Here is a 17,315-nt window from a genome sequence, read left to right as displayed (position 1 = left end):
CCGCCAGGGGCCGCACGACCGCCTCGCCGCGCCCCGCGCGCCCCGCGGCAGGCGCGAGCTGCGCAGCGGCTCCGCATTCCGGCCCGGCGGCGGCCGCGGCTGCCCGGGCGTGAGCGAGCCCGGCCCGCCCGCGCGCCCGCGCTTCCCACGCTCCGCGCGCCGCCCCGCGCCGCCCAGCGGCCGCCGCCGGCACTGCAGCCCCGCGGCCAGAGGGCGCTGCCGCAGCCCGGCCGGCCGCCTCGGACCGGCCCAGAACGCAGCGGGGGGTTCGCACGGGGCGGGGCACCCCGCAGGCCGACCTCGCCGGCTCCAGCTTCATCAACGCAGAGTGGCTCCCGCCCGCCCCGTCTCCGAAGAAGATCACAGAGCCTCTGCGTGAGTCCCCGATTCTCCCGTCTGGCGCTCTCACCTCGCCTCCTATTTGATCTCAGGGCGATGGAGACTGGTGAGCACGGTGACCACTCGTAGAATGGAGGTGGGGCGGGGGGCAAGGGTGGGCACAGGGAGGGAAGCCCGTGTGAGCTACCATTTCAGGGCCTTCTTGGGCCTGTCTAGAGACGGGGTGGGGGGGGGGTGCACTGCACAGGAGTGCAGTTTTTTAAAGGAGGTTTCTTTTTTAAAACAAACATACAGATGCTTCAGTTCAGTTCAGTCGCTCATTCGTGTCTGAATCTTTGAGACCCCATGGACTGCAGCACGCCAGGCCTCCCTGTCCATCACCAGCTCCCGGAGTTTACTCAAACTCATGTCCATTCAGTCGGTGATGGCATTCAACCATCTCATCCTCTGTCGTCCCCTTCGCCTCCTGCCTTCAATCTTTCCCAGCATCAGGGTCTTTTCCAATGGGTCGGTTCTTCCCATCAGGTGGCCAAAGTATTGGAGCTTCAGTTTCAGCATCAGTCCTTCTAGTGAATATTCAGGACTGATTTCCTTTAGATGCCTCAGACCCACCTGTGAAATAACACCTTTTCTCAATTCTAGAGCCTTCAGAGAATTGTAGGAGGGCTGTGGGCCCTCTCTCCAGAAAAGTGCACATTCATCCCTAAACGTAATTTTTGCACCATCAGGGAATTCTCAGACTTGTCAAAGCTCCCTGCACCCTGGCTTAAGGACTCCCCCTCTGCCAGTACCCTAAGACAGCAGGAGATGGGGCTGGCGACTGCCTGTGCCCTCTGCCATCTTTGCTAACGCTTTTTCTTCCTTCAGGAATACCTGCCTACTGCAATCCCACGTTTATGCCTGTAGACATTCCACCTCTCCTTTACAACCAGCTTGAATACCACTTCCTCCCTGGTTTTCCCATTCAGAAGTGTCTATGACCACGGCCTCCTGGGAACATGTTCCCTGTGCCATTTATGACTATTAATCCTATTCATGTGGACCTGTATTTACTTTTGTGATTAGTTGTCTTTTCGTACCTTCTAGGTTATAAGCTCTTACAGTTTCTCCCTCTGCATCTATGAAGGTGCTTTACATGGTATGCCCTTGACAAACAGCTCTTAAATAATCAAAGGGAAGCTGGGTTGAGGGAACAGGAGGCCTGCTGGAGACCCAGGGAGACCAATGCCCTTGCTCCAGAAGAACCAGATGCCCCTCGTATCAGATGCTTCACCACCAACACAATTCCACACCTTGGCTGCTGGCAAGTAGAATTCTCAAGTTTGTTGTTGTTCAGTCACTCAGTCGTGTCTGACTCTTTGCGACCCCATGGACTGCAGCACGCCAGGCTTCCCTGTCCTTCACCATCTCCCAGAGCTTGCTCAAACTCATGTCCATTGAGTCAGTGACACCATCCAACCATCTCGTCCTTTGTCATCCCCTTCTCCTCCTGCCTTCAATCTTTCCCAGCATCAAGGTCTCTTCTAATGAGTCGGTTCCTGGCATCAGGTGGCCAAAGTATTGGAGCTTCAGCTTCAGCATCATTCCTTCCAATGACTATTCAGGGCTGATTTCCCTAAGATTGACTAGTTTGATCTCCTTGCAGTCCAAGGGACTCTCAGGAGTCTTCTCCAGCTTCACAGTTCAAAAGCATCAGTTCTTCAGTGCTCGGCCTTCTCTGTGGTCCAACTCTCACATCCGTACATGATTACTGGCAAAACCATAGTTTTCACTATTATGGACCTTTGTTGGCAAAATGATGTCTCTGCTTTTTAATATGCTGTTTAGGTTGGTCATAGCTTTTCTTCGAAGGAGCAAGCGTCTTTTAATTTCATGGCAGCAGTCACCATTCGCAGCGATTTTGGAGCCCCCAAAATAAAGTCTGTCACTGTTTCTGTTGTTTCCCCATCTATTTGCCATGAAGTGATGGGACTGGATGCCGTGATCTTCATTTTCTGAATATTGAGTTTTAAGCCAGCTTTTTCACTCTCCTCTTTCACCTTCGTCAAGAAGCTCTTTAGTTCCTCTTTGCTTTCTGCCATATGGGTGGTGTCATCTGCATATCTGAGGTTATTGATATTGATACCATTGTGCCTTTTATTCCTTTTTCTTGAGGATGGTTTTGATCACTGCCTCCTGTACAATGTTATGAACCTCCGTCCATAGTTCTTCAGGCATTCTCAAGTTAGCAGGATCTTTTCATCCATTGCTTCTCCTCTGGGCAAGACAGACATAATTTACAGGTCCCTGGGTGAATTTGGGGTGCAGGCTCATGCAGGATACACCTGACAAATAGCAGATATTCTGCCCCAAATGCCCACTTGTCAAATAAGGGACACCTCCACTCACCAGTTGCACAGGCCAGATACAAGTTGGTATCATGCTTGACTCCTTCCCCCACTGCCTTCCTGACATTCAGATCCCCCCATCAGTCACCATGCCCTCAGTCTGTTTCAGAGACTGCCCTTCTCTCCATCTCCATGGCCCTGTCCCAAGCTCAGACCACCGTTACTTCTTGCTTCAATTCCTGCGTCTGTCTCCATCCTAGCTGGCCTACCTGCATCCAGTCTCACCAGGCTCAGATCCAGTCTCCACATCCCAGCCAGAAGATCTTCCAAAAATATCATCCACTTCTCTGCTGAAAGCACTCAGGCAGCTCTGCGTTTATTAAGGACGAGGTCCAAAGTCCTTCACCCAGCTCTCTCAGCCTCCAGGCTCTGGCCCTCGCTAACCCTCTGGCCTCCTTTCTCTCCGCTACCCTCTCCCGCTTTGGGCTTCACTCATACCAAATACCAAGCTCTTCCCCACATTGAGGTGAGAGCCCCGTTCCCTGGTTTGTGAGGCGACGTCCTACTCATTAAGGCGTCCCAGGTGGTGCTGGTGCTAAAGAACCCGTCTGCCAATGCAGCAGATGTATGAGACGCGGGTTTGATTCCTGGGTTGGGAAGATCCCCCGGAGGAGGAGATGGCACCCCACTCCAGTATTCTTGCCTGGAGAATCCCATGGACAGAGGAGCCTGGTGGGCTATAGTCCAAAGGGTTGCACAGAGTCGGACGGGACTGAAACAGTTTAGCACGCACGCGTGTCCTCCTCATTCTTGCAAGTTTCCCTTCTGTGTCTGTCTCCTCCTATGTCACCTTGTCCTTCCCTACCTGGAAACACCCATCACAGAGACTGTTTCTCACTTAGCTGACACCCATGCTCTCTGCCCCTCTAGGAGTGCTGCAGTAGAGTATTCAATGCTGGGCATTATCCCTGATGCCAGATAGGAGCTCAGACCTTTCCTGCTTACCTGGTGAATGAAAGCTGGGGACGTGACACCCAGCCCAGATGAGGACTCTGGGGCAGACCCCTCGGGGCTGCAGGACCCGAAAGTCAGACGTGGTGGGGCCAGGCTCATCGCACCACTCACTGTTTTGCCAATGAGTTCCAATCTTTCTGAGTCTTGGACTTTTCTCTCAACTGAAAAGTGGGGCTAATACTCCTCTGGGTTGCTCTGAGGGTTGCCAGATGTCCATGTAGAAGCCCTTTGTGATTTGAAGTTCTCTCTATATAATAGTAACATTGGATTACTCAGTTTAATCCTCCCAGTAACATTTTGACGGAGGCGACTGACATTTCCCATTTTGCATATGAGGAAACTGAAGGTGGACAATGGAAATAATTTGCCTGAGGGCACCTAGCTGGTTACCAGGAACAGAAGCTTGTCCCTGGGTTCCAAGTCCAGGCTCTCTGCCTGCTCTGTTACCACTGCCCCTCCCTTCTAATGTGTTGACATCCTGAGCATCCTACAGCTAACATATGTCCACTTAACCGTTTCTACAAGGGGTTTTTTGGGGAGTGGGGCCCAGCTTGGGGGGAGGTGTGATGAGTTTTTGGCCGAAAGTGGATTATATAGCAACATGTATCCAGCAGAATTGGGCTCAGAAGGAGTTGACCTTGGAGCTCACCCTGTATTCCCCATCTCTGCCCCTTCTCCCACCCTGAGGGGTAGCCTCAACTGACAGTTCCCTTTTATCACATAGCTGGACCCCCTGCAGGACCTAAAGTTCCCAGAAGCTGGTGAGCTTCTCCTGCCTCCATATTTTCAATTTTGTATGTTAGCAACTATTTACTGAGCTCACCTGAGTGCTTCGTCACTGCCTGTGGAGTCCTGGACAAACAACTAACCCTCTCTGAGCGACAGTGTCCCCATTTTGCAAAATAGGGTGGCTAATGATCGGTCACATGGCTGAGGGTTACAATAAGACGGTATCCTCACCCCTGCTGGTGGGCTGTTGCTGGTGGAGACCCCTGCCTCCAGCCCCCTGTCTGTGTCTACGCACCGCCATTCCAGTGCATGGGCGTGTGTGTTCAGTAACCAGGGGAGGGCAGAGGGCGGCGGAGAGGCTGGAAAGGAGAGGAAAGGAGTCCGAAGGCCGCGGTCTCCCAGGAGCGTCGAGAGCGCTGCGGGGCTCAGAGTCTATCTGAGCTGCTCAGGGATGACTTGTAAGTTCTTGGGCCCTTTGAGTTTGCTTGACACGGTCAGCCACTGCGATGAGAGGCTTCTCTGAGCTCTTGGTGAGCCGAGGGCACGGACCACTGTGAGCCAGAACAGGAGGGGAAGCGCTGAACCGCCCTGCTGCGGTGCCCACAGCCGTAAGGGCTCATAGGAAGCATCTTTCTGGGGACTCCCAGAAATACGCTGGGCTCCCCTGGTGGTGTGGCGGTCAAGAATCCGCCCGCCAATGCAGGAGACACAAGAGATGTGGGTTCAGTCCCTGGGTGGGGAAGATCCCCTGGAAGAGGGAGTAGCAACCCCCTCCAGTATTCTCGTCTGGAGAATTCCCCTGGACAGAGGGTCACAGAGAGTCGGACATGACTGAGCCGCTGAGTGCACGAAAGCAACTCTAGGGCACTCTAAGAATGTCACTGAAGTCATCAAAACACGATGCTGCAAACATAGAGAACGGAGGTGGTGCCTGGCACGTAGTAGGAACTCAGTGTGTGAGTTCCCTAAGAAGCGCCTGCGTCAGCATCGGGGCAGAGTCCCCTTGCCCCAGAGTCTTCTGACGATGCCGCCTTTGCCGTAAGCATGTTTGTTTCTCACTGTGTACAGTGCCCCAGGGAACACCCGGTGGGTCTGCCCTTCACAGATCCCTGTGTGTGGTGATGGCGGTTTTTCTCTTTAAAGATGAAATCATTTTTTTTTTTCCCTTTCTGTTCAACAAAGACAACAGCCTTTTGGTTTTTGATAAACGTTCCCTTCATACTAGCAGGTGGATTTGCCCCGGGCACTAAGCGCTGTGCTTTTAAAACACACACAGACCCAGCTGTTTGAATCTGCTGCGCACTCTAGTCTTTCTTACTTCTCTTATCTTCTGCCCCCGGGGTTTGAGTTTTCTCTGCCTTGGCAGGCTGATAACATGTGGAAGGAGGAGAACAGTTTTAATTAATAGACTAATTAAGTGGTACAAGCCTTTAATAGCTGATTATAGGAAAGTCGTTCCCCACCCCCCCAAGTGATTGATTGATTTATTGTTCTTGTGCTGTATTATGGCAAAGTAGTCAGCTTCTCATTATCTTTTGGTTGATTCAGTGGGTCTTTTCCTTCTCTCTCTCTTCACGTGTCCGTTTGCTAACGGTGGGCACAGGCAGGATGGGAGACCTTAAACCAGAGGATGAGCAGAAGCAAGGGTCAGAATGCTGGTGCCACCTGCATCTTGACAGCGACAGTTTGAAGGGGGATGGGAGGTAGGAGGGAAAAGATGGCAAGAAATTCCTAGCCGTAACTGTAGGCTTATTTCCCCAAGACCCTTCGCCCATGATCCCTGCCCCCCGTAGGCCATAACTCACACGTGTCAGGTGCATTCAAAAACAGCGCAGTACGGAGTTTTACAGAATGCCCCGAAATCTGACTGCCTGAGTTCAAATCTTGCCCCTCCCACTGGCTCGCTATGTGGTCTGGGCAAGTCCTTCAACCTCACCGCGCCTCAGCCTGCCCGTTTATAAAGTAGGAATATAACCATTCCTCCATAGGACTGGGCATCTGTAGTGGCTCAGGTGGTAAAGAATCCACCTAAAATTGCAGGAGACCTGGGTTTGATCCCTGGGTCAGGAAGATTCCCTGGAGAAGGAAATGGCTACCCACTCCAGTATTCTTGCCTGGAAAATTCCACGGGCTGAGGAGCCTGGCAGGCTTATGGGGTCAAAAAGAGTCAGACACGACTGAGTGACTAACACTTTGAATTTTCCCTAGGATTGTCATGAGAATTAAATGAAACAAGCCAGGTAAAGCACTTAGCGTAGCACTTACCACATACTCAGCCCAAACAGATGAGCTATGACCATCACTACTGCCTGAAATTATTTAAATTGACTGCTACATTGGAGGGAGCTGATAAATGTTTGTAGAATAAATGAATGACTGCATCATAATTTTCAAGTAGATTGTGAGTCCTTGAAGTTCAAAAGGGTGAAGAAAAGAGGAAATTGCCCATTAAATCATAATAAGAAGCTACCTTTAGTTGAGTGCTAATCACGGGTTGGGCTCTGAGCTAATTGGTTTCTGTACTTTCTCTCATTTAATCCTTATGTAATGTGATTTTTACCAGCCTTCTTGAACATGTTTTCCTTAAAGAGCCCCCATAGCAAATTTTGTGGGTTGTCCGTGTCCTCCCGAAGATTTCCAAAGATTCTTGGGGGATGGGCTGACATTTTCACGATCCTGGTTTCTTATGAATTCCTGCTTAAGCTGAAATCAAGGTTATTTTCCTGAATCCTCTTGGTCTCATAGCAAGTTGAACTCTTCCTTCTGTCCTTAAAGCTCCCAGAGCACAAGGCCATTTTGAATGGAAGACTTTTACTGAAGGTGAAGAGGCAAGACAGGAAGTTATAGCGCCACCTAGAGCAAGCATGTCTCCATGTCTCTGCTGTTCTCTACCTTTCCCTGAAAACCAGCTTCCTGTTACTTTATCACACAAATAAATCTAGCTCTTTGAACAAATGTCTCCAGTCCAGGCTGTCCTCAGTCCTGGGTCAGAGGAGCTAAGGAGTTGGTGGGGGTATAGAGCTGCTTGTCTCAGCCATGAAAGTTTACCAAAGTGTCCTCCTCAACACATGAGCCACGCGCCTCTGAGATGACTCCTGCCCCACTTAGAGTGAAGAAATATGGCAGTCCTATTTTCGCATAATTTTTTTTCTTCCTGTTATACTTGTGGTCGTGTTGCAGGAAGGGGAACCCCTTCTAGGACCTGAGAGTGGGCTCATGTCTAACACTCAGAGACAAACTGTCCGAGAAGACACATGCTGACAAAGCAAGAGACTCTATTGGGAAGCGGAGCCAGGGTAGAGAGCGCAGGAGGTAAGGGAACCCAGGAGGACCGCTCCGCCACGTGGCTCACAGTCTTGGGTTTTATGGTTGTGGGGTTAGTTTCCAGGTTGTCTCTGGCTAATCATTGGGACTCGGTCCTTCGTAGTGGTGTGTACATTGCTCAGCCAAGATGGACTCCAGCGAAGAGGATTCTGGGAGGTTGGTAGGACATATGGACTGCCGTCTCCTTTTGACCTTTCCCAAATTCTTCCGGTTGGTGGTGGCTTGTTGGGTAGCACCATGTTCCTTTCCGGGACCTGCTGTCAAAATAACTCATGCAAATAAATGGTTACGGGCCAGAGTGGGTGGTGTCAGTCAGTGTTTCCCCTAACAGTCATGGTAGGAGGTAGATAATATTATCTCCATTTTTTTCCGGATGAGGAACCTGGAAGTGAAAGATGTAAAAAAAAAAAAGTGACCCACTCAATGTCACGCAGCTCATTCAGAGCTGGACTCCCAGGGCGGGCCTGTCTGCTTCCAAAGCCAGGGAGGCAGACCACGACACCGTGTGGTCACTTAATGCAGCTCCAACTGGTCTGAAGTGGTTCTACTCCTAGGGCAAAACTTCCTCAGGAAATCTTTCTGTGAGGGAGGCAATGTGGGTCATAGGAAGGTGAATTGATTGACTGACAACCCAAGACATTAAAACAGATTTAGAGCTAGAAATAGCTACGTATCTATAGCTTCATGTATGAAACCCAAGAGTTGTTGCTATTAATCGCTGCTGAATGATTACTCTGATTGCTTCAATTTTGTTGATGCTGCAGTTGCTGACTCTGCTGTGCTTTATTCAACCTTGGGTAGGGCCTCTTCTCCAGGAAGATAAAGAAGGTTTTCTTTTGCTTATGAAGTTCTGGCTTCATATGTAAAACATCACTTTGGGAGCCTCCTCTCATCTGTGAAGGCTGGCCGGTTGCTGCGGCTCTTATAAAGAGCTCAATAAATAGCTATGGAATGAATGAAAGAAAGGCTCTTCGCTATCTTTAATTTGTCAGTTCTCTTCCCAAGGCAGGAGTTAGGCAGAAACAGACAAAGGAGCATCCATCCCAGCTGGGCAACTGGCAGGAGCACCAAAATTGTTCTGATTCAAGAACATCACTGGAAATGGGATGAGGCTACAGAAATGGAATTTATCCACTCTCTTCCCAGAAAGAGTAATGAATGTAGTTAGAATTCTTTAACAAGCTTCTGGGGCAGAGTCCAGATTTTACTACATAGTAGCAACGTGACCCCAGATTTCTCATCCCTAAAATGGGGGTTTGGTACTTATCATAGGGGTTTCCCCCTCAATTAAGTGTGACAATGGAAAAATTCTAGCTTTTATCCTTACTTACTCTTCAGTCTACTATAATCCGGTTTCTGCCCTCCCACACCCCACCAATTGCTTTCACTGAGATTACCGATCACCCCTTTGTTGAAAATTCCACTTCTCCATCGCTTGGTGGCTTTTGACACTGAATAACAGAACTTCCTCCATGAAATAATCTCTTCCCTGGTTCCTTATGACCCCAGGGCCTCCCGTAGTAAAATAATTTATGCAAAGGATTACCAGCTAGAGTGGGCAGTGTCAGGCTGAAAATTTGCATGTCTCCTTGACCATCCTTTTAAGTCTCCATTTGAGGCATCCTCATTAGTTATTTGTTGCTGCATAATGAATTACCCCCAAATTTAGCAGCTTGGAACAGCATCGTTTCTGAGGGTTAGGAATTTGGGAGCAGTTTAACTGAGCTGTTTTGACTTCAGCCTTCTCCTGATGTGCAGTCTTACTCATTATTCATTCATGAAGATTCTCTTCCAAGGTCTCCAAGCTCCCTTGCCTGGCTCTGGGGAGGAGGTCTCCGTTCTTCACACCTGGACCTCTGCACAGGACTGCTGGTGACGGGGAGGTGGCTTCCCCAGGGTGAGTGACCCAAGGAGAATGAGCACACGTGGGTGAGATCTCAGGGGTGCCGTCCCATCACTTCCGCCCTCATCACACTGCCCGACCCTGGTACAACATCAGGGAGGACCACACACCAGTATGAAGATCGGAGACAGCCGTGGAGGCCATTCTGGATGCTGGCTACCATGGCAACCTTTTTGGCTGACCCTGAAAAGTCAGTGCTCCCTGGAGTTCTGTCTGCACACCTGTCTCCTCTCAATCTCCACACACACCCTTGACAGTGTGGAGCTCCCCTTCAATTACATCTAAATTTTAAAGTCCTCCAAGTCTGTATCTCTAGCCAAGGTCCCTCTCAGAAACTTCAGCTTGTACACTCTCTGCATGTGTGCATGGGTGCTTAGTCGCTCAGTCGTGTCCGACTCTCTGCCACCCCATGGACTGTAGCCGGCCTGGCTCCTCTGTCCCTGGGATTCTCCAGGCAAGGATACTGGAGTGGGTTGCCATGCCTTCCACCAGGGGAATCTTCCCGACCCAGGGATCGCACCCGCGTCTCCTGTCTCCTGCATTGCAGGCTGACTCTTGACCCGCTGAGCCACTGAGGAAGCCCCTCATACACTCTGCTGGAGCCCAGAGGCACCTCAGAGTCCACAGATCTGGGCTGAACTCATCCTCAGCCCACGACTTCCTTTCTCCTCCCGTGTTTCAATCTCAAGAATGACAACACGGTCCACTCTGTTGTCCTACTAGAAACAGAAAATTATTTGTCGCTTCCTTTTCCCCTTTCTCTCACATCCAACCACCATGTTAAGGTTCTTTGCTTTTTCCATTGTTTTTCTCATCTTTTGTTTTGAAAAGTGTCAAAATATAGGAAAGTTAAAAGACGAGTAAAACGACCCCCTATTGATTGGATTATTTCCGCGTTCACAATTGCTGGTATGTCGTGTTGCATCTGCTTTCTCTCCCTGCTCCTCTTCCCATCGGTTTATGTCTTTCCTTAATAACATTCAGATGCTATTTGCCATTCTCTCACAGATGTGCAGTGTGTGTGTGTGTAAAGTTTCCATGTAAATACAGTGGATCTGAAAGTAAGTTACAGGGAAAGAATCTGAAAAAGAGTGGGTATATGTGGATGTATTCTTTGTTGCATACCTGAAACTAACACAACATTGTAAATCAACTAGACTCCAGTATAAAAATTAAATTAAAGAGAAATGAAATGTATTGATAGACGATAAAGAAAGAAAGTTGAAGATATTATGACACCTCATCCCTAGAGAGTTCTGCATATGTTTCCTAAAATGTTTAGCTTTCCTGGGGCTCAGTGGTAAGTAATCCACCTGCAGTGTGTGAGACTCAGGCTTCATCCCTGGGTCGAACCCTGAAGTGGGGAATGGCAAGCCACTCCCGTATTATTGCCTGGAAAATCCAACGGACAGAGGAGCCTGGCGGGCTACAGTCCATGGGGTTACAAGAGAGTCGGACACAAACGACTAAACAACAAAACAGCTCCGAAGAACAAGGACACTCTTCCCCTACGTAACCACAATGCCATTATTATTCCAAAGACCACTCTTCCTGCTCTGTCTCCTTCAGGCCATTCGCTTTCCTTACATCACTTGTGCAGTCATCTCCTGACTAGTTCCTCCTCTGATCCATGTCCCATACTTCTGCCAGGGTGAGCTTTCCAAAATACACATCTGATTATGTCACTTCCCTTCTCTGGACCTGTCAGTAGCTCTATATTACCTTCAAAATAAAGATAGACTTCACATGGCATATAAGCTTTCATCATCTAGATTCATTTAGAGCAGTATTGCCCAGCACCAGAAATGTAATATGAGCTACATAAGTCACTATTCACAGAAAATTTACTTATTCATTTATTTTTGCCTTGCAGAGGCTTCAGTAGCAGCAGCTCACGGGCCCCAGAGCTCGGGCTCAGTGGTGCTGGGGCTTAGTTGCCCTGGGGCATGTGGAATCTTTCCCAACCAGGGATGGAACTTGTGTCCCCTGCATTGGCAGGTGAATTCTTCACCGCTGGACCAGGAGAGAAGTCTGGTAACCTTACATTTTAAATGTAGCCACATTTTTAAAAGTTCTTAAAAAACAGGTGAAATGAATTTTAAAAATATGTTTTATATAATCCAATATATTCAAAATCTCATCATAGCAACGTAAGCCCAATACAAGAACTATTAGTGAGATGTCTTACTTTTTTCCCTAAGTCTTCAAAATCTGACCTTTATTTCGTATGTACAGCATACCTCAATTCAGATGCTCACTTTCCAAGGGTAAACTAAAAATGAATTCCTACCAAAATAACAAGATTATATTCAACAAAAAAAGTTTATATTGTTCCAGCTGGCTTAATTAAAATTAAATGAAATGGGAAGCTCTGTTCTTCCTTCACACTGGCCACATCTCAAGGGTTTAGTAGCCACAGGGCCTAGTGGATCCTGAAAAAGGGAATTTCTGAGCAGCAGTTCTCAGTGTGATCCAGGGTCTCCCCGGCGGTCCTCAAGGCCTTTCCAAGGGGGTCACTAAGGTCAAAATTATTTCCATATAATTAGACATTATTTGCCTTCTTTCACTTTTTTTTTCCTTCCACCAGTGTAGTACAGTGGAGTGTTCCAGAGGCCACGTAACATGTAGTGTGACCACAGACCGAACATAGAAGCGTTTAAGAGAAGCAGCAGTTTGTATTAAGCAGATAGTGAAGAAATTTACCAAATTGTGAAACAAGGCATCTCCTCTCCTTACTTATTTTTGTTTTGGAAAGTATAATTATCTTCCATTAAAATGTGTATATTTTTATACTCAATGAGATGATTATTTTTAAATGAATTAATGAAAAGATTGAAGTGTTCTCGGTTTTACTTTCTGATACAGTAATTATCGATAGTGAGAACTCTCACTTCTCTATGGTGTAAGAGGGCTTTGAGAAGAGCTGGCCTCCAGCAGCCTGACTCTCCAGCTTCATGGCCAGTGATTTCCTCTCCTCCCTCATACTTTTCACATGAACGTCCAGCTCCAGCCAAGATGAAGCAAATCCACTTTCTCCCTTTTCCTCTGGTTAAGTGCTTCCTAAAATCCTGAACATCACAGATACAACCAACATCTGAAAGGTAAAGCAAAGGCTAGGGACCTCAGGACTCAAGGAGTGACACGTCACCAAGGTGGTATCAGCAGAGACCCAGACGGGCTGCTGAACTTCTGCTCTGGCCCAGCAATAATGAGACGCCCGCCACTCCGCAAGTGTGTCGACGGCTGAATGGAGACCCTGGACTTTAACCCCCACCTGGGTAACCAGGAAGTCACCTGCCGCCCCGCCCCGCCCGCCTCAGCAGAGCAGTAGGAAAGGGGCCCTGATGAAACAGATCAGTCTCACAACACAATACGTGAAGTGTCCAAGATGCAATTTAAAATCGTGCATGATGCCAAGAACCAGGAAAATCTCAACTTGAATGAGAAAAGATAATTAGCAGATGCCAGCACGGAGATGACAGAGATGTTGGAATTATCTGACAAGGATTTAAAAACAACCATCATAAACATGCTTCACTGAGCAATGATAGCATTGCTCAATAACTTAAAATAAAGGATGACTTAAAGGAACAAATAGAAAGTCTCAGCACAGAAATAAAAGATAGAAAGAAGGATCATATCCTTTACTTGGGCCTTAAAAGTACCACTCGTGTTTCTGGGATGACCACCCTCTCTTTGTGCCTGGGCCAAGGTGTCTGCCTCTTCTTAGAACACCCATCTCTCCTTTTTAAATCCTGCTTGTCCCTGGGGCCAGCTGAGATGTCACCTCCTCTGCGAAGCATTCCTTGCCTTCCTTGCCCCTTCCCCCTGAAAGCTCCCTACACCATAGCACTCACACTCGACTCCAGTTATTCTGTCATCTCTCCCTCCGCACCTGCCCGGTGTAAAAACTTTCCAGAGGGCCTGTGTCTTATCGCAGGTGCCTGGCACAGTACCTGGCTTAAAATAAGCACTCAGAAAGCTGTTGAATAAATGAAGAAATCTGTGAATAAATGGAAACTCTGCAGTGACTCTCTCTTTGATTGATTAAATCTAATTAATGCCTGTGGTCAGGCATTAGATGCCCTACACAAACTGTGATACACGTCTTTTTGGTATTTGGCTTCCCTTCACACCTCCTACTCCTCTGCCACACTGGAAAACACAGTGCTGTGTTTTCCTGGAACTTCAAAGCAATTTTTATTTGTCACATACAATTATTAATTTCTCTCTTTTTAAAAAACTTCTTTTTATTGGAGTAAAGTTGATTTACAATGTTGTTTCAGATGTACAGCCAGATGAATCATTTATACATATATCCACTCTTTTTTAAAAGATTCCTCTCCCACATAGGTCATTACAGAGTATTGAGTAGTGTTCCCTATTGAGTAGGTCCCTAATGAGGACCTGCTGGGCTTCCCTGATGGTTCAGATGGTAAAGAATCTGCCTGCAATATGGGAGACTCGGATTCGATCCTTGGTTCGGGAAGATCCCCTGGAGAAGGGAATGGTTACCCACTCAAGTATTCTTGCCTGGAAAAGTCCATGGACAGGGGAGCCTGTCGGGCTATCATCCATGGGGTTGCAGAGAGTCATACACGACTGAGTGACTAGCACTTTGACTTCATTGTACAAGGACTTACCAGTCATCTATCTTATACGAGTAATGTGCATATGTCAGTCCCAGTCTCTCAATTTATCCCTCCCCCCTGCCCCTCTGATGACCATAAGATTGAAAACACAGTCCTTCGTTTTGTTTTTTCTTTTTTGGCAGTGCCATGGGGCTGGTGAGCTACTAGTTCCCCAACCAGAGGTAGACTCCCAAGACCCTGCAGTGGTCAAGCAGAGTCTTAACCCCTGGACCGCCAGGGAAGGCCCAGAAGACAGTGTTCTGAAAGGACCTTTTACCTCTCTATATCCCTACCTCCACATACACATATGTATGCATTTCTCTCAGCCTCAAATATTCTCACCCATTTTTACAGTCCCACTCAGACATCGCCTCGCCGTGACCAGCCAGCCCCTGCTCTCCCCTGCTGGAAGGGGTCCCGCCCGCCTCTGGGTACACGGCACTTCATTTAATCTTTTCTCTGCCATACGTTTGTTTATTTTGGCTGCGCTGGGTCTTCATTGCTACACGCAGATCCTGTCTAGTGGCAGCGGGCAGCGGGCAGCGGGCAGCGGGCAGGGCCCACCCCTTGTTCTGCTGCCAGGGCTTTCGTCGCGGCGGCTTCTCTTGCTGCAGAGCCCAGGGCTTCAGTCGTTGCGGCCTGCGGGCTCAGCAGCTGAGACTCATGGACTCTAGACCCCGGCTTAGTAGTTTCAGCGTGTGGGCTTAGCTGCCCCGTGGCACGAGGAATCTTCCTGGGTCAGGGATTGAAACTGCGTCCCCCGGCATTGGCAGACGGATTCTTAATCACCGGACCGCCGGGGAAGTTCTGTCTTTGTTTTTATTTGTTTGTTTGAATGCACTTGTATTTGCCCCAAGATTTAAAACTCTGTGGGTTTGGGACTCCCTGTCAGTCCAGCTGTTAAGACTCCATGCTTCCACTGCAGGCTGGGGTGTGCGGGTTTGATCCCGGTTGGGGGCCTAGGATCCTGCCAGTAGGCGGCACTGCGGGGCCAGAAAAGGTCCGTGAGTTCAAACTCACATCCTGTTCATCTTTGCCTCTGCCACCGAGCCCCTAGCATGGTCCTTGTTACTCTCAGGGAGTTTCCATTTTTTTCCCTGAGATCACAGTACCTACTGCATAGGGGTTCTGTGGCTACTAAACCAAAAACACACTATTTAAATTTTGATACAGTCAGTATTCAATAAGTGATTGAATGATTCTTGTTATTATCATTTGAAGGAATAAATGATGGAGCAAGTCCTACCTACTCTACCTTCAAAACGTCCTTTTGAATTCCACTTCGTCTCCCTACCGCCACTATTATCGCCCTGCTCCCAGCTGTGACCATTCTTGATCCCATCACTGCAGTCCAGTGGGCCCAGCCCTTTCTGGATTTGTGGAAGACAATTTTTCCACGGGCTGAGGAAGACGAATGGTTTGGGGGTGCACGTTACCTTTACTGTGCAGTTTATTTCTATTTATAATTATTCTGCATTATTATAAAGCGTTTTCAAGGGAAAAACCAGGGGGCCACCCTGTCACCAACACATATATCCAGGCTTAGGGGACAGTCCTCTTTATCCATGAAATGAAAATCTAGCAGAAGATACATCAAGGTCCATTTTCCACAGGGAACTATGTAACAGTCCAGGGTGAATTCTCCAGGGCTGACTGCAGGCAGAGCAGAGGGAACCAAGGCCTGGGGACTTGCTTGGCTGCTCAGACCTGGGAGAGCGCCCCCTGAGGAAATGCCCAGACATGAAGCCCCAGACCTATCCTGACCCTGCCCTCACCAGCTTCAGGACATTCAACTGCAGGAACCCTGAGGTCCCAGCGGAAGAGTGGGGAAAGCTTTGGATTCAGGACTTCTGAATTCCAGGTGATTTGGACAAGCCACCTCCCCTCTCAGGGCCTGAGTCTGTAACTATGCCATAGGTTGTCGACTTGAAAATATCTTTGAAATGCCTTCCAGTTGTCACTGTCTATAATTAAAGGAGCTTCAGGTGTGGAATCCTCTGGATTAGGCTCTTTGAAGGGTCGGGCTGCAGGGGAGAGAAACCCAACATGGAGGCAGTTGAACCAAACAGCGGTAGGACTGTTCACTGGAAGGACTGATGCTGGAGCTGAAACTGCAGTACCCGGGCCACCTGATGCGAAGAGCCGACTCACTGGAAAAGACCCTGATGCTGGGAAAGACTGAGGGCAGGAGGAGAAGGGGACGACGGAGGATGAGATGGCTGGATGGCATCATTGACTCAGTGGACATGAGTTTGGGTGGACTCCGGGAGCTGGTGATGGACTGGGAGGCCTGGGTGGTGCGGTTCATGGGGTCGCAGAGAGTCAGACACGACTGAGCGACTCAACTGAAGCCCATTGAGCGGTAGGAGCTCAGCGTGGCCAGCAGGTGGAGCCATTGCCACACCAAGATGCCCAAAGCAAAGCGTGGGCGGTGGGGGGGGGGAGGATTCTGATTTTTCGAGAAAGCAGAGTCCCTCAGGGCAAGCTGTCCAGCATCAAGAACTAGTTGCCACCCCACGCTGTCCCCTACACACACACACACACACACACACACACGGCTTGCTCCCGAAGCCTACTCAGGGTAATGTACTGTTACAGGTTGCTGAGCCTGAGGCTGACAGCATATTGAAAAGGAGAGACATTACTTTGCCAACAAAGTCCATCTAGTCAAAGCTGTGGTTTTTCCAGTGGTCATGTATGGATGTGAGAGTTGGACTGTGAGGAAAGCTGAGCGCAGAGGAATTGATGCTTTTGAACTGTGGTGTTGGAGAAGACTCTTGAGAATCCCTTGGACTGCAAGGAGATCCAACCAGTCCATCCTGAAGGAGATAAATCCTGGGTATTCACTGGAAGGACTGATGTTGAAGCTGAAACTCCGGTACTTTGGCCACCTGATTCGAAGAGCTGACTCATTGGAAAAGACCCTGATGCTGGGAAAGATTGAGGACAGGAGGAGAAGGGGATGAGAGAGGATGAGATGGTTGGATGGCATTACCGACTCAGTGGACATGGGTTTGGGTGGACTCTGGGAGTTGGTGATGGACAGGG

At 48.9% G+C, this 17,315-nt stretch overlaps 1 long non-coding RNA gene across 4 annotated transcripts; it reads left to right on the top strand.

The window, feature by feature from the left end:
* The first annotated feature begins 215 nt into the window (after positions 1–215).
* Positions 216–13,638, top strand: LOC133069444 (uncharacterized). 4 transcript variants are annotated; one of them, XR_009695868.1, is made up of 5 exons: positions 216–445; positions 7,590–7,721; positions 9,530–9,630; positions 11,510–11,670; positions 12,224–13,638. It is a non-coding gene; the product is annotated as an uncharacterized LOC133069444 (long non-coding RNA). The 4 variants fall into 4 exon arrangements; XR_009695866.1 differs by having other exon boundaries at positions 9,517–9,630; XR_009695867.1 differs by lacking the exon at positions 7,590–7,721.
* The last annotated feature ends 3,677 nt before the right edge of the window (positions 13,639–17,315 follow it).

Source organism: Dama dama, chromosome 14 (assembly GCF_033118175.1).
Source record: "Dama dama isolate Ldn47 chromosome 14, ASM3311817v1, whole genome shotgun sequence".
NCBI lineage: Eukaryota > Metazoa > Chordata > Mammalia > Artiodactyla > Cervidae > Dama > Dama dama.
Note: the sequence above shows the minus strand (reverse complement) of the source record. Positions and strands in the feature narration are given on the sequence as shown.